Raw genomic sequence first — 18,053 nt, 5'->3', positions numbered from 1 at the left:
CTCATTTAAAATATTTCCAAAATTTGCCTTCTAACTCATGAGCAACATTCTAGCTCTTTGATTACCTTCTAGCCCTTTGGTTTTTATTTTCAACATATTCTTACATGTTGGAACTGGTCTCTGAAGTCATCATTAAGGTTTTTATCCAGAAAGGTGCTATTCATTTGAAACTCTCGTTGGCAATATAATTCTAGTTTTTTCTGTAGTTAACCTGTTTTAAAACATAGGATCATACTCTTCCTTGAGCTTCTCTAGTGATTCTGGTATGCTGCCAGATTTAGGAGCACACTGATATAGAAACAAAAGTGTTTATTAGTGCCAGGTGTGGTGGCTCATGCCTATAATCCCAACATTTGGGGAGGCCAGGATGGGAGGATTTCTTGATGCCAGGAATTTGAGGCTGCAGTGAGCCGTTATTGCACCATGGCACTTCATCCTGGTGACAAAGTGAGACTCTCATCTCTTAAAAAAAAAATAGTGTTTATTACATGAGGCTGAACAACTTCTTATAACTAGGGTAGCTTAATCAGTGAAAGATATTTTCCTGATAATTATATTATCACAATATACTTTGCCTAGTGGTGAGTATATGAGCTCATTAAAAACTAAAAATAAAATTAAAATGTCCTTATTTTATCTTCCTACTTAAAACAATCTTTGAAAATATTCTGTACCTCTTTAATGACAACTTCAAAAAAATAGTGCAAACAGACACACAGAGTGCGTAAGTGAATTAAGAAAACATTGCACACCATTTTGGTGGTAACCTAGGGAAGAGAGATTAGAATGATGTTAGAGCACCATCAGAATCTCTCCATACTATAGCTAAAGGCATCAAGAAGGCTGAAGCAGATCAACTAGGCCTTTTGGCTATTTCACATTTTTAAAATTTTCTTTTTTTTGTATTTTTATTGCTATTATTGTAAATTACCACAAATACAGGGTGTCCATAAAGTTTGTGTGCAATTTACACAAACTTTAAAGACACCCTGTATAATGGCTTAAATCAAAATGAATTAATTATCTTATAGTTCTATAGGTCAGAAGTTCAAAACTGGTCTCGCTGGGCTAAAATCAAGGTGTTGATAGGGCTGAGTTCCTTGCTTCAGGATCTCAAGGAGACTTAATGCATTTGCTTTTTCTAGTTTCTAGAAGCTGCCACCTTCCTGGGTACCTGGGCTCCTTTCAAAGCCAACAATAGCAGCCTGAATCCTTTTTACATTGCATCTCTATGATTTTCCTTCCTTAGTGACATCTTTTGGCTACACCCCGGAGCGTTTTCTAGTATTAAAGATCTATGTGATTAGGTTCCATAATTCCATATTGATTTCCAGACATTCCAGAATAATCTTCCCATTTTAAAGTCTCAATCACATCTACAGTTTGTTTACCATGTAAGGCTGCATTTCCCAGCCCCCAGGCTGCGGATGTACTGGTGTGTGTGCAGAGTACACTTCACTTCTCACTTTCTTTCTCTCCTTCCCTTTTCTCTTTTAATCCTTCATCTCTATTTACAGTCGCTGCTCCCCATTGCTGCCTCACCACCTGAGCTCCGCCTCCTGTCTGAGCTCCTCCTCCTGTCTGATCCACAGCAGCTTTAGATTCTCATAGGAGCCTGGGCCCCGTAAACAGTTCATGCAAGGGATCTAGGTTGCAAGCTCCTTATGAGAATCTACACTGTGATGATCTGAGGTAAATGTAATGTGCTTGAATCATCCCCAAACCATCCCCATAACCCAGCTGTGGAAAAACTGTCTTTCATGAAGTGGATCCCTGGTGCCACAAAGGGTGGAGACCACTTATGTAAGGAAGTATATTCACAGATTCCAGGGATTAGGATAAGAACATCATTGGGGAACCATTATTCTGCCTACTATATGCAACACGTGGGACCTTTAGGCAGTTGTTGTGTTTGCTGCACATTCTACAGAATTTCTAAAGTTATAGAATTGGGTAGTATGGCAAATTTTAAAATTCCATTAGTTATATTTTTGTAGCAACTGCATGTACAGTGAATTAAGATGACTTGTAATCAATGATAGAACGGATGTTACAGACACTTAATTGAAACTTTGGTCTAAATTGTCTTTGAACATTTCTTAGGAAGAGGTCATTGTGATGCTAGCATAGGTCTACCAGTGATGACCGACATAACTTGTTTTCATTTTTTTTCTTATTTTTTCCTAAACTGGAATAGATCACTAGAATTGTGACCTGTAGTGAACACCAGATGGAGTAGTTAGCAGATGAAAAATGCATATCTCTAAACACTTAAATTACAGTGAAGCGAGATGCCCACCCTATGAAGCACTTTGTGACAGAGACTGAGCAATGCAATACCACGGTTACATACCCAACCCCTCACTGACTCGGATCACATGGTCTGGAAGGGTCAACTTAAATTGTTCTTTTTCCTGGATTCTACCTTACTTGTTTTTGCTCTGTCTTCTCATTTTCTTTCTCTTCCTCCCTTCTCTCTTTTAATCCACATAATATTAAGAATATAAATGATGTTGAACCACACTGTTTCATCAGTTTTAGCTTTGACCATCTTCCATTTTAAGAAGCAGCAAATAAAATAATTAGGACACATAAACTTCATCCTGCTGAGTTTTCTCTATCTAGTCGTTCAGTTTGAAATGCAAGACTCACAACACCTCTATAGCTATGTTTCTTAAATGTGAATATAAATTATCTAGGGATTTTATTACAATGCAAATTCTGATATCAAGGCAAATTCTTGTTTTGCAGATCTGGGGTGGAGCCTAATGTTTTAGATTTTGGCAATGGCCCAAGTAATGTGATGATGCCAGACCCAGTCCTGAGATAGGTTTTACCCCACTGAAGATAGGTTGTTGCCATGGTAATCCTGCTCAGCAGAAAAGGAAAGTACCGACTTAGGCCACTGGTGTATGTTCTTGGCTAAGGGGTCAATGGGCTGAAACAGCCATCTCTAAGACAGAAAGGCAATCTTTAGGGCAGTACTGCTGAGCCTTGGTCCTCACTCAGTGCAATGGAAGTATTGGATTTGGGGATCAGTAGGCCTCTCCAGACCTCTGGGAGAGCACTTCAGAGTCCACTGTTGTCTGTAGTTTCTGGGAAGTGAAGCATGAGCACGTTAGGTCCCAAAAGATAGTGAACTAGGTCTGGGCAGAGTGATGCCCGAGGAAAGTCTGGTGGAGGTCTGTAGGGGTCCCAGTGAGCAAATTTATCATCTGATTTGGATATAGGGATGAGAGACTAAACCTTCTCTTAGCTAGTTTTCTCTGAGTGTCTCTCAAGGCAGCTGGCACAGTAGGGGGAATGCCCTGTGAAAATGAAGGCAGAGAGCTAAAGGACAAAAGCCACCAAAGACTGCCAGATAGTAAGTAGAAACTAAGGGCAAGGCGTAAAACAGATTCCCCTCCAACTCCTTCAGAAAGAGCCAATCCCACCACCACAATTTTGATTGGCAAGGCTCTTGAGCTGAGAAGAACCTTTCAGTCTAGTCATAATCCTGTAGTCGACACCATAAATTATGTACTATTAATTATCTTTGAAATGTGATTACTGTCTGATGATATATTAAGAATTTTACATATGTTATCTAAATTAGTGCCCATGGCAGTGCCAAAAGATGGGCATTCTCCACATTTTACAGAAAAGAAAGTGAAGGTCAGGAAAGTCAAGTGATTTGCCCTGGGTCTTATAGTTTATAAGTAGCACAGCTAAATTCAAGCACATCTACATTATACTGGCACCTGTTATATTATTTAGACAGGGACTAGACCCTCAGGTCTAGTAGACAGACTATTAGAGATTGATTTTTAATTTTTTGTACCATTCTTAGGCCATACCAAGTTTGTTTTTGACTCAATAATTCTTTTGGGAGTAGAAGTCATTGAGTCAGCAAAGCAGGAGCATGTGAAACCTTCTGGCAGATAAACATTTTTCACTCACATTTTAAGGAAAATAAAACAGAAATCCAAAATAAAAGAACCCAAATGGCAAACACTGTAATGCCATTTAATTTTTGCTTATGGAAAAAGTGAGTAAAAGGCAGAAAGAACCTATGGCTCTGCTAATTATAGAGGCACACAGTAATACTTAGGAGTTCAACCGTACAAAAATGTAGATTTAAAGGATTTTAACAATGTGTTTGCATATCATACACCATGAAATCAGACATTGTAAGGAAACAGTCTCACAGCTAGTTCAGAATGATATAATTCAGCACAGATTTTTTTTTTCTGTAACACATGGTTTTGAAATTGAAGATTTCTTTTCTTTGAAGGAAGATGGAAAAGTCATTATGTACCAAGTGCAAAAAATTAAGTTCAGAGCAAGATTTTCATGGAATGTAACATTTCACTTCCTGCTTAACTTTGATTGAGTGGGTGTATTTCTTGTCAGCAAAGACCAACAAGTTTTCCGAGGTTGAGGTCTGTAATAGTCTAATTCAAGTAATGTAATGATAAGATTTTTATAGTCCAAAGGACAATAATCTATTTCTGTTGTCAATTCAAAATGTTTATTTTTATTAATTATTCCAGAAATTATCTTAAATGCATAGCTGCATTCTTTTCCTTATGGGAAAAGGGAGTCTTTCATATTTTTGGTTAATGCATAATTATTCATTCTTTGATGCATACAACATACCATCTTCTTTGAGCAAGACAACACTTTGAATGAAGTGAGAGATGGTGAACCATGGTCTTTGCCTTCTAGGATTTAAAACTTGTAAATAATCTGAGACAAGAGGTTCGCAAAGAAAGAATATCCTCTTGTTTACTGAGCACCAGATGCCTTCAGGTTTGGGGCTAAAAGCTTTAACTATATTGTTTTAATTTATCCTTAGAACAGTTGGTACTGGTTGATTTAAACTTCTCAAAAAACTATTTCCTTATTTTCATCCTGAAAGTAAGAATGCCATTATATGGGAGTTACATTATTCATTTAGAAAATTCTTAGGAGAGGAAAGGCTTTAGGATTTGTACAATCTTCATTAATTTCTTGGGGTTGCTGTAATAAAATACCGTAAGCCAGGTGATTTAAAATCACAGACATGCATTCACCCACAGTTCTAGAGAGGACTAAGGTGCCAGCAGAACCAGGTTCTCTCTGAAGACTCTAGGGAAGGGTCCGTCCTTGCTTCAGCCCAGCTTCTGCTGGTTGTGGCAACCCTTGGCACTGCACTCCTTGGCTTTGTAGCCTCCTCTGTATGTTGTACAAATGTATGGAGCTGGGAAGTGAAAAGGCCTCGTCTCACTGAGGCTGTGTTTCTAAGCTCAGAGCCAGAGTTTTTTTGTTCGTTCATTTGTTTGTCAGCAAAGAGAAAAACCCTATCCATGTGAGATGGTGGAAATGGAAAGGGGATAATCCACAGAGAAGCCATCTCTACGGTTTCTTCTCCCAAGGGGCTTCAGGGCTATGACCTTAGAACCAGTTATAGTTAGTACAGTTTGAGAAGTTGTGGAGTGGAGACTATTTCAATTCTGATGGGCTTTGAAGGTAGCGAGATCAAAACTTGCACCCTTACAGCTGTGAACAAGAGACTTGATTCAAATGCCAGTGTTTTCATCCCCAAAATGCAGATACTAAAACATTTCATGAAGATCTTACAAGATTATGCACAGAGAGTCTGGCATCTTGCTTGGTACATAAAGGACCGTAGTAGTTCTTCCATTTCTTTGTCCTTTGGCGGATGTGGATTTGCTATGTTATAAAGAGGTCACAGTTTAGGAAATCTGGAGTAGGGCCCCTTGGATTAACATAAAGAATAGGAAAGCAGTAACTTAGAAAAGTATCAGTATGCACAGACCCGAATGATACTACATAGTTACCAAACGTTTGTAAGAAAGTTGAAGTATGCAGATGTAAATTGTCCTTTTGCTGTTTAAATAGAAGCCTCTACTATGAGTCATATTTCAGGTGCTAAAAGTAGTTTAGTGTCTAGTGTCACAAAATTGATGGTGCAAATTTTCCTTAGTAATTTTGTGGACATGTCGTGAACAACATTCTTTATTATAACTGAAATAAGGGCCATATTGTTTAATTAAATAAAAATATTGGAATCTAATCTGTGGTCAGTAACATCACTTAAAAACCATGAAACTATGGTTATTTTTAAGTCTACTATATTAGCAAAGAAGAATCTGTAGTAAAAGCCAAAAAAAATGCCATTAATCAAGAACTAAGCTTCTTAAAGTAAGAATGGATTAGAGTTACAACAAATCCTAAACCCCATGAGTGGTTTTCATAGGTTTGTACTATTGATTCTTCCTAAGAAGTATGCATTGTTTTCAACGTCCTGGCCTGCTAATGTTTATATTCTATTTTATCACTCCTTTACACACTTTCCTCTCCTCCACTTATGTGTGCTCTTATCACTTCCTCCTAGATTTCTTTTCACGTTACATATTTCATTGTCACATTTATTCATTTTCATAGTGATAAGATTTCAAAACAGTCCCCTTCCTTTCACAGGCATAGTGATTTCTAACGTAATTATTTAAAGAGTTGAAATGTTGTGCCCCAGTTTGTACTGAAACTTTATATTACGTGTATGTCAGTAGAATATTAAAAGTGAAAATAGAAAAAATACCAAAAAATTGACTAAGATTTTTTAATTAGTCATGTGTTTTGTTAGAAAGCCTTATCCTTTCTAACTAAAGAAATACGAATTGACTGAGAGAAAAGACACACATATACACACATATATATATGTAATTTTATAAAGATCGTTTTTATAGAGTTGCCACTAATATGTTCTTAAAACCCTACAACCTACAATTCCCCAGGCCTGCTACCGGGTGATATGCATGTTTTAGTTGCAGTTGTGATGATTGAGGCCATCAGGAAAGTAAGTATTTTGCTCCACAAAACGGAGCTGTGGGGTTAGCATATCAATCCAGGTCTTTCTAATCTCAAAGTTTGTATTCTTTCCCTGAAGCCAACTCCTATTCTTTTTGTTTTTCTAAAAAATAACTAAAGTGGATGATTCTCATGGATTACCTTACATACATATTAGCTAAATGAGTTACTTGCATTTTCAATGCCTCAGTTGTTCCACTGAAAAAGCTCACATAATTTTTCAGGGACTTTTTTTTTTTTTCTTGCAGTTTTTGGCCAGGGCTGGGTTTGAACCTGCCACCTCTGGTATATGGGGCTGGCACCCTACTCCTTTGAGCCACAGGCACCACCCTCAGGGACCTATTTTTATCAGCTGTACAATCACATACTTACAGTTAATTTATGAGATGCTCTGAAAGCATTTAGAATTGTATTGGCTCAAATGGAATCTTTCTAATACACTTCTCAATAGGAAGTGCTCTTTTATGTTTGCTGTAAGTAACACAAATAAACTGATTTTCTTTTCTAAAAAGACCTGAGGCCATTTTTCTGATTAACTCAAGAGCTATTCATAATATGTCTTATTTTAAGAGAATCAGAAAGAAATTAATGAAGCATACACTTTGGGAAAGTATTATTATGACATTAAAGAATAATTCCCTTTACATGAAAATCCACTGAAGATGTTCATTTAAAATTATCATAATTTTTAAAATCACTATTCTTTTTTAATAAGAGCTATTGAATTACATGAGCTTATTATAAATGCTTGTCAGCAATCATCGAAGAGATGGTTTGGGAACAGTTGTCCTTATTAAAGTAAAGGGAGGAAAGTGTGCAAATAGTCCTTTATGGCTTTGAGTAACCACAGTGCTTACGACAATTTGATAGAGAAATGTGGATACACTTTATGTACTCTTCCTCTGGAAGAAAGTTCAGCAAAGTAACTTAAACCCAGCACATTAAACATAGATTTAAAAAGATGAATCACATATTTTGTGGAAAAACAAAGTCCCTCTCCTTGGATATTTCAAGCTCTCCATGCCAGTTCCCCTGCCTTACCTGCTCACAGAAAGGGTGTCTCATATGGCTAATGGGGTCCGGATCAGTCTTGCTCTTGAACGGTTCTGACAGCTTTAAGGCTCTTGAACAGTTCTGACAGCTTTAAGGCTGTAATTCTAGGAACAGGAGCCTGCTGTAAAGCATCTGCATGTGTTCCCCATTATTTCCTCCAGAAAAAAAACAATAGTTGGGTGACATTCCACTCTAATGGAGTCCATTTTCACTAAATAGGTCCATTTAGTCCGTTATAATTTGGTAGATGATAAAAGAGATAAAGAAGCTATTTAAAGTGAGAACGGCAAATGTAAGCCTGTTAAAACATTTCCAAGTAGCTGATTACACATGCATGAATAATTGCAAAACCGAATATTTATTTCAATGTACCTGAAGTCCTGGAAGAGGTTAAGAAGAAAGCACAATACTTAGGTCACCAGGAACTTTGTGATGGATATTTTGGTTTGTGGACTCACTATGGTCTGTCCCCATTAACATTTTATGGATGAAACTGCCAATATGTTTTGCAGTTAACATGGTAAGAGTTCGATTCTAAGGAAACTGAAAACTATATCTCTTCAGTGCCTCAGTGACACCAGATAATCTTTTTGACACTATTGGTGATCTCCTGTGTTAGGGGAGAAACTGAATCCATTTGCAGATTACACTGCGGGCATTGGTATGATCTACATGTTCCAGAAAATCTTGGCTGGTAAAAAAAAAAAATCTGAAAACTATTTTACAGGATAAATGCATAAAATAATTGAAACTTTTAACCAAGAAAGAATGTTAAGCAATACTTTAAGTGTTGATATGGAATGAATCATTCATTCATTCACTTATTTACCTAATAAACGTTTACTGAGAGCCTTTTACATGTGAGCCTCAGTGCTGGATATTAGGATATAGGATGAGTTCCTACATTGCTTTGTTTTTATGATGGGAATAGTTACTCTCTGTAATTAGAAGAAGAATTGGTGGGCATTACGGAGATTCAAACTTGAGTTTTGCATGAAGTAAAAATTTCTAAACATGAGAGATTTCTTAACAATAAATTGACTGACTTGAGTTATAAAACTCATCAGGAATGTTCTAGAGGTAATTGTGTGCTAATCTGGAGGAAATACTTTATACATGACCGTTGAGTTAATCAAGCTTTCTAAGCTTCCTCTCATCAGTGATTTATTTTTGAAAATAATAGTAATTTGCTTTTAGTCAAGTTAAAGTTAGGTTCAGAGTTAACCTTGGCCCACAGTAAGGCCAAAGTAGTTGTCAGACCGACATTTTCAGGAAAGCAGGAAGCAAACCTACTCGTTACATCCTGTGACAACTGCCTTCCGAAGAGCAAGCCAGTCTGGGGCAGCTGTTTTTCCTTTAACTTCTAGTTTCTAGACTAGCAAAGTAGGTCAACAAGGCGACTGTGAAAACCTGTCTCCATCCTCTGGCGCTGTAATTTTATGGGTGAGGTTAATCACCAGGCATCCCCCTTTCTTTGATGTCTTAGGGCAAGGGTGTAGTTGTGGCCTTCAAGACCTGTTAACTTCAGAATCTATATGATTTCCTATGGTTTACCTCAGAACTCTACAGATGCAAAAGAACTGCATTCCAAAGGCTTTCTCAGTAGCATACTAACCTTACAACTTGTCTGAGAGAAGTGTCCAGTTACCTTTCCTAGAAACAGAATAAGATCCTGACCTGAACACTTACAGCAAGAAATGTCTGACTGTACATTTTTCCTTTGAAACATATAGTCTATGTTTTTCATACATCGATGTGGATCTTTCTTAAAAATTTGATCTACAAATTGTGGTAGGTGCAGACAGCTTTATATCTGGACACTGTTATCATTTAAGAGATTCTGTAACTCTGACGAGTGAAAATGTATGTTGTTAATAGGCATTCTTTTTTATTTCCTCTTACAAATGAAAGACTTCCCAAGCAGATATTTTTGTTGCTTGTTTTTTTTTTTTTTTTCAATTCTTTTGGACTAGTTTTCCTTCTTTGACCCATTCTTTGAAGTCATTGTCATAGAATGAAGACTTAAGAAAGAGATTCACATGGCTAATTAAGTAGAGATATGAAAATAAAATGTCCTTTGGATTCCTCTGGCAGACAACTACTTAAAGTCCACAGAGAGAGTCTCCTTCTCAATGCACTCTTCTGTACTGGGGAATGATTTGCTTTCCCTCCTATGTTATGTAAGATTATGCAGATCCATGTTAGTGAATTTATGATTAAAAAATTCCTCCAACAAAAAGTGAACAAGAAAGAGTGAAATGAATTTATTCTTTTATCTTATTTCATGAAGAACACAACATCCTTTGAAACATTTATCTAATCCATAAATGAAAAAAATACATCAAGTGGGAATTGATAAAATTTCTGAGATAAATTTTCAATTTTAACTTAAAATTCCCTATCCATATACCTATCTATCTATCCATCCGTCTATCCATCTCTATATGTTTTTTCACCAAACCATTCAATTCTTCTGTTAAGTAATTTAGGAAAAAGAATTTCAGTTGTCTATGCAACACATTTCCAATAGTGTTTATGGCTAAGGAGAAATGAAATAAAAGGATTAACAAACATTCTATTAATTTCTAACATTAATTCTTACACGTTACTTTAGAAATTGACACTAGAAATATTACTAACCCTATTAAAATATAATATTTAATTCAGGGTGTCCTAAAAGTATCCATGCAAATTCACAGGCTTGTATAACAGCAGGGATCTTGGAATGTGTTTGCCATGAGTGGAAGAAAAAATTCTGCGCGCGTGTGTGTGTGTGTGTGTGTGTATAGAAAGAGGTGGCCAACAAATAGAGTATATTTTGTAAAATTTTGTAATGAGTATTTTGTAAACAAAAGTACCTTTAGCTACAATTTCCCATTTTACCCTCTGTATGGTGACTTTGGGGACTCCCTTATTATTAAATTCCAGAAACATAAAAGGCAAATTGGATTATAGGAAATCAGTATTGTAGGTAATAGTTCTAGTATTACATATAATTAATACTATTATCTATAACCCATGAAACCACATTTTTATAAACATTCCAGTCTTGAAAGATTTTATGTCAGAATAATAGCTTTATTTATTAGAAAAATGAAGGAGGGACTGAGTCCCACCATATCCCTAAAGCTGTTGATGCTGAGTTAGCCTCATGTGCCCCATGTGTTGGTCCAACAGGAGCCCTTGTAGCAAACCTGCTATTGTCTGGAGCCTAGGATGCTTGGTGGAGGAGCACTGAGAGGAGAACTTCAAGGGGGGCAGGAGAATGGGCCAGTGGTAGCGATCACTAGGGTTAATTATTTCCCTGATTACTCTTCTATTATTTACACAGACAAAGTTAGGACATGGAATTATAAGACAGAAGAAAATTTGTCTTGACTCCCCCAATTATTTTATTCTTAGATAACAGATTCACTGGTACAATTCACCCTTTGAACTAGATAATTTAGAATTACCATAGACTTTAATTGTGAACTTGTCCTGAGGCTCATTAGTGTCTGTGTGTGTGTGTGTGCGCGCGCGCATGTCACTGTTCTAAATGACTTCTTTCTGGAAGAAAAAGGATGGATACGTCTAAGTCCTAGACCAAAATTATATAAAGTGACTCTGAAAAACTATCTTAAGTGAATATAAGCAAACTTTTAGATGTGTTGTAGACACTTTGGTCTTTAGAAATAGTTTGCAACACACGGGCATTGCATGCAAACTCTGAAAGTGTGGCTTGTATCATCAGGAGGTCTTGGGCAGGTTGGTAACAACCCAGAGATAAAACCAAATGGCCGTGCTTGGTGAAAAGAAAGGATGGTACATGAACTTAGCGGAGAGAGGCTGCTAAATACAGTGTCAGCTGGCAGTTGACATAAACCACAAAGGGCTCTCTAAGTTCTTCAAACCAAATTACATGTACTTAGACCACTAGATAAGGTTACCATGCGTGATATTACTCTGCTGCAGGCTTCTTCCCCTCTCCAAGTGAGTATCTTTGTTTTGATTTTGGCTGGGAAGTTCCTTTGTTGGTCAGCCACAACATTTCCATTAACTCACATCAATTCCCTGTCTCACGACTTCTGCCAGTTTTCTCCCAGCCCGAACAGGATAGATACTATTAGCAGTACTGCCTGAAACATCTAACATTAAAATTATTTTTCCCACAGCTTCCGACTGCTGGATTGTGAATAACTTCAATATTATTTGCAATGTTTATAATCAAAACAATGAATTTAGGAAGACCTTTTACTCTAAGTAGAAACTAAAACCTTGTGTATGATATTCAAAATTGTTTAAAGATTTAAAAAAATAAAGGCATACCAAAGTTGCTTCAGAGGTTGCCTTTTGATCTTGTGAAATCTGCTTTGCCTGTTTTAGCTGTCAAAAGCGGTGGCCACCGAGAATTTGTATGTCTTCCTTCTGCAATTCCTAATGGCAGAGAGTTACCCATTTAATCCAGCAATCCAATCAGTCAGCAGTCCAGGTAGCCAACATATTTACTCAATATCTATTACATGGGTCACTACAGAAGTTTACATGAGGCAGACGGCTATGGTCCATTATTTCACTTCCAAGAAACCCAGACGACAGTGTCCTTTTTAGATTCATCTGTGCAAGTTTCAATTTGCTGGGAGGGCTTCATCTGTTTCTCCCCCCGATAGATTTCTCCTCTCCCATAGTAGGGAGCCTGGTACATGATAAAATCTCAGTAAGTGGAGATTATTATCCTAATCATCCCAGTAATAAAACTATCTATTTAGTTTACTTAAACTATAAAATCTAGACTAACTTTATCCATGTAGTCGTTGCCATAGTATCCATGTGGACCAGTTTGCTTAACAACTATGTGGGTCATCACAAAAGTTTTGAGACACTAAAAGAACAAAAATATTTCTTCTAAAAAATAAACAATCTGATGCCTGCTCTATTTAACATCTGCCTTAAAAGTCTGTGCTACAGATTTCATGTTTCTTATAATTGTCATTTTCTTCTACACATGCAGAAGGCAAAGAGGGAAAACACAGGCAGGCCTTCTTCATTTTGAGCATTGAGTATGTTTTCCACTTGCCCTTTCTGAGCCTTCTCCATCCTGGCCAGTGCCCTAGAAAACTGAACTATGGGAAACGCATTTAGGGCTCCCTTGCCTCTGGTTACCAGTTCAGTTTGGTCAACAGGAGACACCAACAGGAGATTGAATCGTAAGAGATGAAATGGTGTTCTGGGGACAGCCAAGTCTGCACGTCTTTCTCCAAGTCTGACATCCTGTTATGAGCTTATATTATCCATCATAAGAAAATGCACACCATGCCATTGAACAAAGGCTAGAAACTAGGATTCTCAGTTTGGAAGGTCAGATTACGAGATCGCCAGTGTACCACTAGAGGAGTGTAGGTCCAGGCATTTATTTCTTTCATTCCCTCTGCACTTGGCCATCCAGCTTGGTTGTGTATCTCCACTGAGGAAGTATGGAAGGAGACACCTTTTCCCTGTAAGCTGAAAGGAGACAGTGGTTTCCTCCCCTGCTCACCTGGGCTACTGAACCATCTCTCTTGCTTCTCTAATCCTGCACCATCCCACGTAGTGCTCCCTAGATACATCTAGCTATTGACCTGTGGTCTAATGATCATGATGACATGATTGATGAGCTAAATTTTGTATTTTATTTGGTCAAAGTGAATTAAAACTTATATTTAAGGGTGGTGCCTATGGTTCAGTGAGAAGGGCGCCGGCCCTTTATACCAAGGGTGGCGGGTTAAAACCTGGCCCCGGCCAAACTGCAACAAAAAAATAGCCAGGCATTGTGGTGGGCTCCTGTAGTCCCAGCTACTCAGGAGGCTGAGACAAGAGAATTACCTAAGCCCAAGAGCTGGAGGTTGCTGTGAGCTGTGATGCTGTGGCGCTCTACCAAGGGCGAGGAAGTGAGATTTTTACTTAAGGATTTACTATTTGAATAGAAATGGGCTATATAGTACTGTAGCAGATTTTAAGGACCTAATATGAAAAGAGAGGAAAACATTTTACTAATATTTTTCATGTTAATTCATAATAAAATAATATTTCGGGTATATTACATGAAATTTATTATTAAGATTAATTTTGCCTGTATTTTTAACCTCTTTAAAGTGTTCACTAGAAAATTTTAAATTCCTATGTATCTTCCACTGTTGGATAGACCCACTCTAAATCTCGCCCTAACTACTGTAAGTGGTGCCATTATTATATTCTCCTCAATTGCAAAGGTTGAATAAGCCATCAGTATCCTCCTGAGACTCAAACTTAAGCCACCAAAACCCAAAACAAAGCCATTCCTTGTGACTAATCTTTTTAAACCTCATGGGCTAAATTACCACCTTGCTTTTAAAGATAAAAGAAATAGGCTTTGGGGGGGGAAGACATTCAGTGGACACTGTTAGCTAGAGCCTGTTTGACCTCTAGTTGATAGAATTTTATAGTGTGCTCTAGTGGAATAATCCCCCCCATGCTCCCCAAATGGAAGGACAAATTACTATTTTTAAGTAGCGATCATATGCCAGATAATTTGGGGGCAATAGTCCTGATAAATAGAAATGTTCCAAGGTTCTCTCATTTTACAGACCAGGACACTGAGGCATGGAGAAATTACTTGCTCAAATCACACAGCTGGTAAACATGGAAGCCAGAATCAGGACTGGGTTTGTTTGACTTTATAGTCCAGGATCCTTCTAGCACACTACACATAAATATTCCTTACTCCAAGGTGTTTTAAACAAAATTTATGGGGGAAAGTTGTTGATTTTACTAGATATTGATCTTAAAGCTTTCCTCAAAAGGTAGGTGGTCTCCAGCATGCCTTACCCCTCCCACGCCAGCGCCTCAGACCACATTCCACCTCTCCCTTCACCCTAGGTAACCACTTTGAAAAAGACCTAAGAAAGACCAGAGCTTAACAGTATTTACATGGAAAAGTTGCTTTTAGGGGTGGCTTGTCTGGTCACTTGTGGGTGGTTGAGGGGAGATTTGGTGGACTCATACAGGCCAGTTTGGGCATCCTATAGTCAGCTGAACCTGGCCCCAGCTCGGGCCCAGTTCTATTCCACCCTACCCAAGACCCTTAATCCTAGTACACTTGGACATGAGACAGTCTTGTTTCCCCTTTAGGACACAAGGGAAAAATGCAAGTAGAGAGGTGTAAACTGTACCCAAATAACAAATGGACGGAGGTCGTCTGCCTCAGGCTGAAGACTTCACAGTGCTGCCTCTTGTTCTTATTTCCAATCTAGACATAATTTGATCCTCCTGCAGTGTGGCTCTTCATGGGAGTTTTAAAATGATGTTTACACACATGTTAGCACTCATGGCACTGGACTTCACTTATCCTCCCTTGCTAAATGGGTGTGAAATAAAAATATTTTTGTAAATGCAGGTAGGCCCTGTACTTGAACTCATGTTAATTCCCGAATTGTTCACAGCTGTGTGACATTAAACACTAACAGGAGAGTAACAGGAACCTCCAGGATCACTGCAAAATTGGTCATGGTTTTGTACTCCTTATTTAGTGCAAGGAATCCTTTGGGTGCGTAATAAAACTGACTGTTGGATTAGATGTAACAAAGCAAGGATCACTTCCTCCTATATACATTTTATATTTTTGGCCTGATCTGATAATGCCGTGTGAACACCTAGATATCCTCCCATCTGAACACCTTTGAGAACAGAAGCAAGGATACTTGGAGTTTAAACACGGAGCTGGGAATCAGGTTGACCTGAGTTCAACTGTGTGAGCTAAGTGCTATGTGACTATGAACCAGTTCCTTTACCTGGATTTCCTCATCTGCAAGAAGACGGCAGCGTCATTTATGGCAGTTAGAATTTCCCACATGCAAGCAACAGAAATCAATTCTTAATCAACTAATATTTTCTTAAAAAGGAATTTATTATAAAAAGATGAGGTAGCCAAAGGAATCAAGCGAAGGACTGAATTGGATCTCGGGATAGTCTGTGCCCCTGGAACACCAGGGGTCGCTAAAATAAGAAATTGTAAGAATTACTAGGGTGCCATAACTAGAATCGAAGAGCTACTCAAATTGCATCCTTATGTGTCCTAATTTAAAGTGCAAATTCCTAAGAAAAAGTCTGAGTGGCAGACTGAGATCCTGCATCCCTTTCCTTGGGCAGGGGAGGGCAGGGGAGGACAGGGGACAAGGGGGCAGGGCACCCCCACTGACAACTCCATCAAACTGCAGTCAATGCCAGAGGCCAGGTTCTCAAATAAAACATCAGTGTGGCATTACCAAAGGGACACGCGTGTTGACAAGCAAAAGAAATAGAAGTATGTTATAGACTCCCGACGTACAGAGTCATTATGCTATTTAAATGAGATAAGTGACAAAGGCACACATAGTGACAGTTCATATACGTTATTAATAAAGATAATTTTAGAAAATGATTAGAAAGGACTCATAATCCCATTTACTCTTCACTACTGAGAATGATTATGTTCTCAAAAGGCATATTTTATTTACATGCATGCCTATGTGAATAAACATAAACAAATTTTCATAGTAGTCCTTTCATTTAAAATGTTATTAACAGGACATTTGAGCATTTTACTATCTAACGAGGTGGAGCTCTAATGGAAACAAAATAAGTAGCAATTATGTCCCAAGTAGTTGGCGTGCAGTTATTTAATTCAAAGATCTGTCTTTTCCATTTCAAACATAAGCCAACAATAAATCCCACATCATCTATTTTAGTTATGGTAAATCATAGTTGTATGTGGTAATGATTATGGCTAATTGTGGGATAAAGGATTTAATTTTAGAGTATGAATGAAATATACTTTTGTTGACGTTTTGTGCATGACAGTCTGGGAACAATAGGGAGAGCTAACAGCTATGTGATATAAATTCCCCTATAGAGAGAATAAGATGGAATAATAAATCAAGGATTCTGATTGTTAATGATGGTTTTAGAAGCCCAGGCTCCCCATAGTTAGAATATACCATCTGCTTCAAATTAGGAAGACTGTAGCCTCTTCTGACATGAGTTCCCTGATGATGGGATGTCTGTGTGTGCGTATATGAGAGAGAGTAAGTCACTCCTGTTATATGGAAAGGAAAATCTACAACACTTGTCTGAACTATTAGTTTATGGAGGGATATATCCTGTGGTAAACTGCTATTCTATACTAAAAGATTGCCAATCTACCTTAAAATTCATAAGTTTTTAAAGAACATAAAGAGATCATTTATTCAGCGATTGTTCTGAAATTGTTTATGGACTGCGTGACACCAAGATCTTAAAAGGAATTGGCTCTATATTTTTTTAAACCTCTGTTTTCGCTCCACGATAGACAATGTCTTTCATTAAAATCAACATTTAGCCCTGTCAAAGCAAATCCTCAAACAATGAAGTAAGACTCAAAGTTAGTCTCCCCTTTGGAAATCATTAGTAAAAGCCAAAATATTTATACATAATGTGGAAGAGCCAGAGTGTGCCCTTTGCTTCCATAACCGGTCTCAAGAGAAATTCCTAGTGCATGACAGTGAACGTTTAGTGATAAGAAATAGTGCCTGCCAACACTTGCCAGGGATTTCTATACATAAATGTGAGTCAATGCAAATTAAAAGTGATGCCATTTTATGACTGCACTGTGCACTGTGCACCGTAGGTATTAAAGTGAGTCTGCATGGGGCAGTGCCGTTTTCCATTTCCCCAGCACTGTGTCAGTGATTCTGTCGTTCTGCAGCCCCCTACTATGTGGGGCCTGTTGGCTTTGTTTTTCGATTTAGCCATTCCGGTAGGTGTCTACTTCTGCCTCATTGTGGTTTTCATGTGCATTTCCCTAATAACTAATAATGCTGATTCTGTCTGCAGGCACATGCCTCCATCCATATAGCTCCTGAGATGAAATGTCTCTTCAGGTCTTTTGCCTTTCTAATTTGATTGTCCTTTTTGTTATACATTTTATATATGCTAGTTATTAGACCTTTATCAGATTGTGGTTTGCAAACATTTTCCCTCACTCTGTCACATGGCTCTTAATTTTTTTATACAGGGTCTTCAACACAGCACAGTTTTCACTTTTAATAGTGTCAAATTTATCATTTTTTCTTTGTTTGGATTGTGCTGTGGGTGTCAAGTCAAAGAGCTCTTTACCTAGATCCCAAAGTCTTTTCCTA

The 18,053-nt window shown here is 37.8% G+C and overlaps 1 protein-coding gene and 1 non-coding gene across 2 annotated transcripts in view; one reads left to right on the top strand and one right to left on the bottom strand.

The window, feature by feature from the left end:
• DKK2 (dickkopf WNT signaling pathway inhibitor 2) overlaps window positions 1-18,053 on the top strand; it is a 93,000-nt gene that overhangs the window by 31,007 nt on the left and 43,940 nt on the right. The gene's annotated exons all lie outside the window — the stretch shown is intronic.
• On the bottom strand, window positions 17,253-17,367 carry LOC111727377. Its single transcript, XR_002774943.1, has one exon. It is a non-coding gene; the product is annotated as a U5 spliceosomal RNA (small nuclear RNA).

This window comes from Otolemur garnettii, unplaced genomic scaffold (assembly GCF_000181295.1).
Source record: "Otolemur garnettii isolate 467f Iridium unplaced genomic scaffold, OtoGar3 scaffold00103, whole genome shotgun sequence".
In the NCBI taxonomy this organism is placed as follows: Eukaryota; Metazoa; Chordata; class Mammalia; order Primates; family Galagidae; genus Otolemur; species Otolemur garnettii.
This window is presented reverse-complemented; position numbering and strand designations above follow the sequence as displayed.